The sequence below is a fragment of the Clytia hemisphaerica genome, unplaced genomic scaffold (assembly GCF_902728285.1).
Source record: "Clytia hemisphaerica strain Z4C2 unplaced genomic scaffold, Clytia hemisphaerica genome assembly, whole genome shotgun sequence".
In the NCBI taxonomy this organism is placed as follows: Eukaryota; Metazoa; Cnidaria; class Hydrozoa; order Leptothecata; family Clytiidae; genus Clytia; species Clytia hemisphaerica.
The window spans coordinates 328,888-340,807 of record NW_027104534.1 but is presented as its reverse complement, the minus strand read 5'-3'; positions in this window follow the sequence as shown (position 1 = coordinate 340,807).

Genomic DNA, 11,920 nt, shown 5'->3' with positions numbered 1-11,920 from the left:
CTAAAAGAAAAGCAATGTTCAGCTGAATTTCCAATGTTATGCATGATAAGATAGTAATGATAATAATTATATGCATCGTGTCCGTATGAAAATACAGACCTGTATATACCCATGTATCCTCTTTATATTTAACTGTCTTAAACTAAGATCCTAATTTTCCAAACTTCCAAAGCAAAAAGTTGCATATAAATCTTAAGAAAGATGTGGGAGTTTCTTTATACGTCATTATTTCTCAATCCCAAATGAAATAAAAATGTTTTGCGATAATATGAAAGCTATTCAGCCTGATGATGGGGTAAAGATTCCAGCTTACTAAAAAATCACTGACAAGTCTGTTAAGGTTACAAAAGACGAAAAGGTTACAAGACATTATTATTCATGTTCTGCAATGAGTCTTTTATCTACCACAAACCATAGATTTATAAGCCCGAAGGCCTAGATGTCGGGATTTAAGCCATCGCAGGCAAGAAAAATTGAATATCGGAAAAAAAATTGTTGCTATTGTTTTCAAAAACCCGCGAATTTTCTGATTGGTCAAGCGCTGAAATTCTATTGTAATGTCACATGACTTAGGTAGGATTTCCTACCTAACCTCGGCACACTTTTCAGCAAAAGCACTCTATCTAGCCCCTTGGGCTTTTAAAAAACTATGCCACAATCAAACCTTCTACTAATACAATACACTAACTAGAAAAGAAAAGAATCTTGGTGTTACCGAAAGTCAACCGAATGAGGAATGTAAATGATAGATAGCTAAACGAATTAACCTCAAACTTTATGTCTGCTCAAGCTCCCCAAGCAGTACATTCTAAATGTAAGGGATGTACATTGACTATTAGATCAATAATCATATTAGACATGAAATCAAAAATCCTTCAATTTGAAGACATAGAGAGAAATCAGTGATCGATATAAATGCAGACATATATAAAGCTGCTGCGTATACTCCAAAAGAAAACTGTGAGATTTAATGAGCCATCTACAGACAGTCTTTAAAACATGGGATGCAATGAGGGTGCAAATAAAACTGCATCTCAACGTAACGCAGTATGCTGGTTGGAAAGAAAAATGTCGCTTAAACCTCTAAAATAATACTTAATCAAGGCTCGAAGATTTGGCTAACCTACACTATATCAATAGGCTGCTATTTCCAACATTTATGCAAAAAGTAAAAATTATTCTATAAATAGCTGTATTTTCTTCCTCCAGGATTTTCGTTAAAATAGCAGTTCAATTTTTATACCTATTTATGATTTATAATAATGATAAGTAGTAGTAAGTAAGTCTGCGACCTCAGTCGGAGGCGACCCGAAGGCTCCTCTTTCGATAGCTGTCTACCCAAAGTAGGGGAGGACGCCACTCTTTCTCCCTGGATTGCTCCACATATTATAATGACACACATAATAATGATAGCCAAAGTAGTGAAATCATTTTTTTCAACGCTGACATTCTCATGTCTAATTCAAACAATCTCCAGTTGAAATAAAATATTTAAAAAACTAGGAGTGCATTCCTTTTCACAAGATTATAATTATAAGTTATAATAGCATTTCAAACCATCATGCACAACTCTTATAAATCAAAATGGCCAACAAAAATTTCAGCTTTTTTAATAATTTGCTGATTTATTAGAAAAATATCTTGGAAAAAAGAAGGACATATTTTTTGCCTTTGTTGACCTTGAAAAAGCCTTCGACCGTATACCACGGAAAGTGCTGTGGTGGGCCATGCGAACTCTTGGTGTTTCTGAATGGATTGTAAAAACGGTTCAGGCTATGTACAATTCTCCAAGATCTCGTGTTCGCATCAATGGTAAATACAGCGACGAGTTTGACGTAAACGTTGGTGTGCATCAAGGCTCAGTCCTGAGTCCTTTGCTATTTATAATTGTCATGGAAGCTCTCTCTCGGTCATTTCGTACCGGTTGTCCTTGGGAATTACTATACGCAGATGATTTGGTTATTATTGCAGAATCTAAAGAGGAGCTTTTGTTCAAGCTAACCCAGTGGAAACAGGCCATTGAGTCAAAGGGTTTACGTGTGAACACTCGGAAGACCAAAGTAATGCATTGCAAACATGGTCTGAGGGAAAGGCAAAAGACAAGTAAATGGCCTTGTGGTGTCTGCTACAAAGGAGTAGGGAGCAACTCTATTTTATGCCGCCAATGTAAAAACTACATTCATAAACGATGCTCGGGCATAAAAGGGCGTCTAAGGGAAGATTTTAACTATGTTTGTCCTGCTTGTCTAAATCCTTTTGTTGTACCTCCCTCCCCTGTGTTTTTCTATAGACGGGTTCAGATCTTGAGGTAGTACCCACATTCTGTTACCTAGGTGATATGATTGGGGACAATGGAGGCTGTTTTGATGCAATTACCTCAAGGGTGAAGTCTGCGTGGAATAAATTTAGACAGTTGTTGCCAATTTTGACTAATAAGAGCATCCCATTGCAATGTCGTGGTCGTGTCTTTACTTCGGCCGTAAGGGGTGTTTTGCTTCATGGAAGCCCGACCTGGGCAGTCACGGTTAATGACTGTAGCAGGCTTGTTCGAAATGACAACGCGATGGTTCGTTGGATCTGTTCAACTCGTCTGGCCGATAGGATTTCGATGACCCAGCTTAGAGAAAGACTTGGTATTCCATGTATTGAAGACTTAGTTTCCCAAGGTAGACTTCGTTGGTTCGGTCATGTGCAGCGTATGCACGACGACTGTTGGCAAAAAAAGATGCTCACTCATGTGGTGCAAGGGAAATATGTTGGCAGACCAAAAAAGAGATGGTCGGACAATATCAATGCGGACATGAAGTCCCTCAATGTCAACATCGACCTGACAAACGACCGCATTGCATGGCGTACGGCCATCAAGAGAGGAAGGCGTCCAACCCCAGCTGCTGGGAACAACGGACGTTAAACCGTGCAGTAAGTAAGTAAGTATTTACACGAGGTAAAAATGAATTGTTGATTTCATTCCATTCTTATCACCTTTGCATACCAATATTGTGGTTTTCTTAGCAACCTCTCTGATAACCACTACTTAAATCTGTCAAAAATGATCACATTAAAAATACATATCTTGTGGTGCGTTATTCTAATTATTATTATTGTAGTATTGAAAGCATTGTTGGAAAACACAACTACAAAAGCAGCAAAAGGTCTAATCTCAAAGTTTGTGTCATGTAGATAGAACCCTTCTACCTAAAAGTTTAAGCGTTCCTAAGCAGAAATGGTTTAGTTTTTTCAAAATCCTTATTTTGTCACCTTGAACTTTTGATTAATAAAAGGCAGTACATGTCATAGAGGAAAATATACCTTCAGGTCAAGACAACTTTTTTAAAGAGGTAATACGGATAAACAAGAAACTTCAAATGGATCCACCGAATTAAAAACATCAGCATGATACCTGAATTGGTTATTCTAACTTAAAAAAAAACAATAATAATAAAAGAAAAACATTAGCTGGTTACTATGCTGAATAATCTTACATGATGGGCATAAAAACCAGACTTTTATCAAAAGACATAAAAATATAGCCATCATACATCTCTCAAGCTGCTGCAAACGAATGAGGAAAATACCTCATCTATAAAAGAAACAATCATGAATTGCTAAATCACTGAGCAATTATGTCTCAAGTAATTACTTTTAGAAGCAGTATTATAAATAGGTTTTTAGTATCTCATTAAAGTCTTCTAAAAAGAAATCATTGCCCTAAAACTGTTTGAATAATGAACCAATATGATAATTTTTAGACAAATTTTTTATTTTTGATAAAAACTCTTAACTATCCAGAACCAACTAGAAAAACTGGAACACAGCCTCTAACTCACCAATGAGATTAAACATCTAATATCAGACGACCACTAACATAATATAAAGATAATTGCTTTATTGATCAAGATGTAGAAAAATTATGGGATTGTAATGTGTAGAAAGATACCTGACATAAAAATTGATAATTAATTTTATTAAGAAATCAACCCTTGCAATATATACCTTCAGTTTTTGTTTAGATTTGTTTGCAATTTTCAACAAAATTCATCCCGTTTAGCAGGAACAATTCAACAGTTGTACAAAAACGAAGGGAAACCCTGGGGTAATTGTTAGTGGGCCCTGAAAACTGGATCTTTAAAAAGAAGTATTGTTGAATGAATGAATAATGAATGAATTTAGCAACTTTTTTAATAAAAGGAATTTAAAATTGACCACCGAAATTTAACATTTCTACATTGAAAATTTTTCTAGGCAATAATTGAAAAGGAAACCTTTTCTGACAAAAATTGTAAGCTTTATCTGGGAGATCACCTCCTAATCAAGATATCTTAACCAACAGAACCAATTTTTTTTCTCAATAATGACAGAAAAGACAGGCTCTCTGTAAAAACTCAAGGGCTGTGGGGAATGCAGAGCAAGGGAACCGGAGACGAAAATTTCTTTGTCACAAATAAACGTCCACAACCTAGACCCTCATCCAACCCCTGTATAATGTCAATCAATGCATTTCATAATGGCAAGAAAGACACATAATATCTAGGTTTTTGTGCCTTTTAGTCAATCACATTTATAACTAGATCTTACAATGAGTACAGTGCAGGAAAGTGCACAGGTCACTTTGACCAAAATATGTAGATAATTATGAAAATGGTGCTCCAGGGCATTGATTTTGAAGCCCAAAAGGGGATAGAGAGGTATCTTCAACCTTTCTCAAGGTGGCCATCGAGAAATAGTTCTGATCACGTCACCTACATGCATTTTTAACACCTGTTGCGAAGCGAACAGAACAATGGCTGCCTTAGCAAGAATAAGTGAAGCCTTAACTTACTAGGCTGGCGGTTTATAACTAGGATGGGGGGGGCTGTTCCTGTACCACCCCTTAAACTTTTGATCTAGTGAGTCTTTTTGGATGAAATTTGGCACACAAGATCCTTGTCATATAAGTTTAACTTTAAAAAAAGATCTTTTTGATGACATCACTTATCATGCCCAAAGTGAGCAAAAACTAAAAATTTCCTTTGCTCATATAAATAGCTATGTATTCTAACACAGGCTTAAGCTGGCTTAAGAAAGAAAGTTCCCTGGGTCCAAAATGCTTATTTTATCCTATGGTAGATATTCATTCAATAGATCATGGTTTCAACAGTATTTTTGATGATCCGCGGCACTATCGTAAAGCTAGAATTGCTTGGCATTCTCTTTGCTTGAGAAGATGATTAACAGATTAAAGTTTTTCATCTGCGCAGGAGCTTGTGGGCGTTCTACGAGCTTTCTCGGCTCAATCCTCAGACGGCGCTGAAAATGGTAGACCTAGTTGTGACAGATCATTTCGATGGAAGTTGTTGGAATGTTTACAAGATTTTCAACAGAAAATCCTTTGTTTTATTGTCAACAGTGCCGTTATTAATTTTGTTAGATCTGACAAATTGATGTTTGTAAGTGCACTTTATAGTTTTGATTCCCATTGAAGAATCATATTCTGGTTTTCATGTTATTAGATGCTGTTTTAGAGCTTTAGAGCTAGTCTGCCTTACTGTCAGAGAAGTCATCATGCTCAACCAAGGTGTGAAAATTTTTAGGTATCAAATTTATGTTTATTCTGAAGCTAAATAAAAGTTACTGTAAGAGTTAACAGAAAAATTTCATGCCAAAAGCTACCGTGAAATTGGGTGACTTGCATCAGTTGAGCCTAACATGCATAGCAGCGATAACAAGGAAGAACAGACTTTTTTATATCTGTGTTTGCACGCTTGCGCAAAATTTGTTCCTTTTGAGGTGTGAAAGCCTACCTGATGAGAGTAGTGTATTCACATCATTTGCTATCTATGATTTGCGGTTTAATTAAATTACTTCGAAGGTTTGGTGAAATGGTGGCCGAATCGCTGTCTCATGTTTTGTGAAATATTATTATATTGTAATGTATTTTTCAAAAAACACTGGGGCTCAGTCAGGACAGTCTTTGCCCTGAATAAATTGGACAAGTACTGTATTTCGTACGTCCAAGAGATTTATGACGTACGATAGTACTCCTGATTTCAGTTTCAGGCGTACGATCAGTTTTGACAAAAAACCTAGGTAAATAAGATGTAGAATTTGTTGGGGATATATTTACTTTACTTTTATAACTTAATAGAGCTTGAGAAGAATGAGAATCTTCTGTAACATAAATTTACTTTTTTGTTTACAAGATATGCACTAAAAAGTTTATAGAATATTGAACCATAAATGAATGTAGCAGGATAAATGAAATAAAAACTACCATGAAGCAAAATCAATATTGTGAACAATAATGAAGCACAGACAGAGCACAATATCTATTCTTTACTTGTAATAGGCGTCTCTAGCAAAGTTTTATTGTTTTTTTGCGAACAATCTTTTCAATAAACAGAGAGAGAAATATTCGACAAGATGGTTTGCGGACCGTAATGTACAAAGTAAACTCTATTACTCTATTATGAAAATAGTTTTTCTTTCTGTTAACAATCCCCCTATATTGTGGGAATATTGAAAATCGAACTAACAATGTAAGTAGCCCTTTTAAAAGAAAGAGAAAGTGTTGAAAAAAACAGCTGATAAACAATAATTCACATGTTCAGCCCTGTGAATTCAGACAAAATCATATCGGCACTAAAGTGCCGACCAAAACCAGCCGTAGGCCGGCAAAATTTTGCCGACCTAGAGGTCATTTTAGGTCGGCAAAGCCGTCCTAAGTAGCTTGTTTAGGTCGGCAAAGACAAAATAGGAAGAGAATTAACGAACTAACAAATTCAGCTGCTCTATAATTGTGTTATTAAGTTTTATGTTTTATAAAGAGAATGGAATGAGGCTCGATTATCATGTGTAATCAAATGATAACACAATTAGATTAACCTAACAAATAATATTTCTTTTGTCGGCACGCCGACCTAGAGTGTAAATTACGTCGGCAAATAAAAGCCGACTTCAGCTCAAGTTACGTCGGCTTTCAAGTCGGCATTGCCGAATGCCGACCTGGATTCACAGGGCTGCATGTTTACAAAAAGAATCGAAAATATTTCTTTTTTAAGAACAAGTTTTGCACGTACGATGCTATGTCCTAAACAGTGGTCTAGGCGTACTAATCTTCGTACTCATAAACAAGTTTAGACGTGTGCTGACGCGTACGCGTACGATCGTACGCCTTTCTGGGCAAAGACTGTCAGGACCTCTTTGGTCTTTTTTAACATTAGTTTGGATAGAGTAAAAACATGCCTGATCAACACAACCAAACCTTCTGTCTTGCGTTTACTCTTTCCTTCCCAACTACTTTTGTTTTTGCTTCTGTAGATTTTAAAATCCACAAGTAATGAACCTCTTATAGCTTTATCTTAATAAATCTGGTTGAAAACCTTCTGTCAGGTTTCATTCCTTACGTTTTTTATCCACGTGGTAAACAGGTTTTCCTGATTTCCCGATAATTAAAAATTAGAACTTTCCCGTGGGCGCGAAAAATTTACCGTATTCTCTAACGCTAATATAATCTAGATAGGAAACAAATATTAAATTTGATTCTTTTTTGTTCGTATTTCTAAATTTCAAGATAAAAAGAACTATCAACAAATTATTTTCTTTAACGGGCGTTGAATCGACATTGACATATTTAATGATGTCATAATCAATGCCGTGCATATTTTGTCAATCCTTTTCATTAGATAAATACCACTAAAATATACAAGATACAAGCCCACCTTTCTTATTCATTATCTAAGAATTGAAGCAGGCAAAGATTACCGAGCGGACTGATAGCGGACGAAGGTTTTTGAAGATATTTTCAGTTATAATCCAAGGTAGAACAAACTAAACATAGAAAGGGGGTATTTTTATGCTCTATAGCATGATCGGTATCTTTTTTAAATTCTATGTTTAGATTTTTCTACCCAGCCCTGTTGCCATGTCCACGCCCTGTTGCTAAGACCTTTGCTTGAAATCGAAAGCAAAGCTAAGATTATTTAGCGCACACTGCTGTTTGCGTAGTATTGATAAAGTGAAATGAGGTCCTGACTGATGGGGCTAGCTTGCTAGGGGGGGGGGGCGGCTGAGTGTTGTGTAATAGAACTGGGGGCAGAGCTGATAGGTTGAAGATATTTTAGAAGATCTTTAAAATTATGTTAAAAATCTGTCAGGCATTTGATGGCTATGCAAGTTTCCGTCCCTTCACTCTGATGCAAGTAACCTGATCTTACGGTACATCTTTTCAGGAGCTATTAACATTAGTTTCACCCTCAAAACAGAAACAGCACCCCCCCCTCTAGTACGAATATAGGGTTAAGTTTGCACCACATTTATTAAAAATTTTGTTTGCAAAAAACACATGGTAACGTGTTTTCTGTATGGGAAATAACCAGACTATCTCAATCGAATGGAATTGACGATCGAACCAGTCGAACCAAATCGAACGCAATTGGCCGATTGAAATTCGATTGTGGAACGCAATCGAATCTCAATCAAATATTATCGCAATTTTCTGAATTGCGTTTGATTGATGTTCGATTGTGTTCAATCGTCGATTCATTGACCCCCAGATTGTTCATCGCATAATTTCTACGGGAAATCGAAAGTAATTTCATTCGGCTTGTGAAGTTTGAGAGCTTGGATATTGGAAAGCTGCAAGAATAAAGCCAGACAATCTCAATCGAACGGAATCGACGATCGAACCAGTTGAACAACAATCGAACCAATCGAATATTACCCAGAATTTTGACATTCGATTGAGATTCGATTGCGGTTCAACAATGGAATTTCAATCGGTTGATTGCGTTCGATTTGGTTTGACTGATTCGATCGTCGATTCCGTTCGATTCAGTTCGATTGAGATCATCTGGAAATAAGTCACTTCATCCAGGAATTTTCGGATCTAGCCCTTTCTAGGCTTTGAAATCAATGCTCCTGGGTATCTTGCGCAGTCAGTTAGTCTAGCTTTCAGAAAAAACAACATCAGTCATCTACAAGATGTATTTGCACAACAAGGATGAGAGTTACCTGAATCAAGTTCACAAGACAATTAATTAAAACTTGAAAGTTTGAAACAAAATAAAACGTGCAGCAGCCAAATATCAACCAACCAAATTTTGTCATTCAATTCCCGAGACAGCGCTTCGATTTTTAAGGCCTTGTTTATACGCTAAAGTAAAAATAATTCCGAACATGTAAATGGGTCATTGTTTGAGGTCCGGCAAAATTTCCGGGAAATAGCCTATCCGGCGGTGCGCGGATCTAGGTGGGTTCCGCCTCCCCCGTAGATCTTTTTCTTGTGAAGTTGATCTTCAAATTAGTTTTCAAGGTTGGCTTGGCTCAAATTTTTTCATCTATGGCTCAAATTTTAGGCAATTTCTCAAAGTTTTTGAAAATGTTAATTTCATTAAAAAGCGCCGGGTTATTTTTTCATGAATCTCTTTAGAAGTTTTGCGGTGCATTTTTTTGCTCGAGAGTCAAGTAAACGATATAGCGCTTTCGCAGCATTAATCTTTGATATGAATTTTGGCGGGACGCTAGTGTGACTAACTGGCAGTCTTTGCATTAAAAATACTTTTCATGATATATTGTGAGATCGGGTAACTTGCATCAGTGGAGGCTAACATGCATAGCCCTCAAATGAATGACCTGGCTGGTCATTAAAATACATAATTAAATCAAAACAAAAATGGTAGAGTAGATGGTAAGCGAAGCTGCGTAAGTTCATTTGTTTTGAAATTTTGCTGCTTTGATTGGTCAGTCATTTGATGGCTAAGTTTCCCTCCACTGATACAAGTTACCTGACTTCATGGTATTTTTCACCTTTGATAGCAATGACCAATGGGCTATTCCATTTTTAAACCAAACAGGGCAGGGGTATTGACGAACCTTTCCAGGGGGGGGTCTGAGCCTTGATTTTCCAGGGGTTTTTGGTCATTTTCAGATTTTCCAAGGGGGTTATTAAAGGTTTCCAGGGGTTCTATCCTCAATAGTCACTTTCCAGGCCATTTTTTACAAAATTTCACTTTCCAGGGGGGTCGACTCCTAATTTCCAGGGGATAGTTTGTTATGAAAAATTTCCAGGGGAATTGGTGAAAAAAGTTCGTCAATACCCCTGTACAATTTTTTTTTGGAATAGCCCAATGTACACAGACTGTCAATATTTTCTTGGTGAAGTGAAGAACTTTATTAGCCAAGATATACCTAGTCAGAAAGTCTGCCGTATACTATCTTCGCTTTCTGATTTGAATGATGGCGCTACTTTTCCCCCCATCAGAATTAGTAAAGGCAAAAAGTAGTTGAGCTCCAGCTTGCTTCTGGACTAAGATATGCCCTATCACTTTCAAAGTGGAACCGCGGCCCCTGTCTTAGGTTCCTAATGAACAGTGACCCCTGGACCTTATTGGACCCCCCCCCCCCCCACATGTATTATAAGAATATTTTCAGCTATCAGATCAGAGAGAATGAAGGAAGATCTCTTATTTTATTTTGTTTAGAACTTTAGCCAGCTTTATAGCCGATTTACCTGGATTAGTGATGAAAATCTAGATATAGACAAAACATGTCAAAGATAGAGAATATATAATACTTAGCTTTAGATACAGCTGACTTTGACTGACAGTTTGATTGAAGTAATTGCTGACTGACAGGACACTTTATCATGCTTTGACAACTTTGTCATGCTTGAGTTAAAAATGTACTAACGCGTCCGTAATTGAAATTGGCGCCAAAAATTTACAAAAAACTCCGCAGTCTTTATTTTATCAAGCGTCTGTCTTTTTGTTTAAAGGCCGAAGGGCTAGAGGAGAATCTTTAACCTTTCTTAAGGCCGCTACCCACTTAGCCAGGAGACCCTCAGCCCTCGCGAGCCAGCTTTCGTGATATCCCGATTGTAAAACTTGTTTTGGTTTGTTATTGTTTTAGTACAAACTCGGTCTCTATTTTAACCAATCAGCTTGTGCAGCACTTTTTTGCCTGCAACCGACTTTGGGTGATACCCGGCCCTCGCCAGCTTCGCTGGCTCGCGAGGGCTGAGGGTTTCCTGGCTACTACCCACTCAGCATTTTATGGTCGGTGAACAAGACGCACGGCTCGGGCGCTTTGGTCGCTGAACGCTTTTCTAATTCCACTCTGCAGCACATGTTTTTCTCTCTTCTTTTGTTCATTATCTTTTTGCACATGATACACACCTTTTGCACACGGTACAAGAAAAAAATTCTCTTTTCTGATTGGTTGATTTAATAAAAACAAAGGGTGAGCTGTTCAGCTTCGCGAGAAAAGTTAAAAAGTTTCAACTCTTGTTGCGCTCAAAGCGAACGCCTTTGAAGGCTTGATTTATGTAGAAAAAGGCGAAGCCTTAAAATATACGCCATATTTTTGATGACGGATTGAATCTAGCAATTTCTTTGTTTTCGAGTGATATTTTTTTCGAAATTAAACGGTAAATTTTAGTTTCAATCAATCTCTCATTTATGTAAAAACCAGGCGGGTCGTTTGTTGGCTTCAAATCCTACCAAAGAGATTGACTTCTAGCCCTTCGGGCTTATACTTCATTGGTCTTTCCTGCCTTCTTAGACACAGGAATAGTGCTTATATTTACAAAGAGTTCTTATAAAAAATAGAAATTGCCGCAGGAGGAGTGGTTTGTATTCAGTGAACATTGACATAGAGCCCATTGCAAGCTTAACCTTCAGCGAAATACAACGGACCCGGACGCGTCTTCTTTATTGGTCAGCCCCATTGAGTTTCAAGCCCGAAGGGCTAGAGGTCAATCTCCTTGGTAGGATTTGAAGCCAACAAATCTTACCAAAGTTGCGCGGCCTTGAGCGACCCGCCTGGTTTTTACACAAATGACAGATTGAAAATAAAATTTACCACTTCATTTTGAAAAATATGTCACTCGAAAACAAAGGAATTGCTAGATTCAATCCTGGGATATATGGATGCGAGGCTGATTATA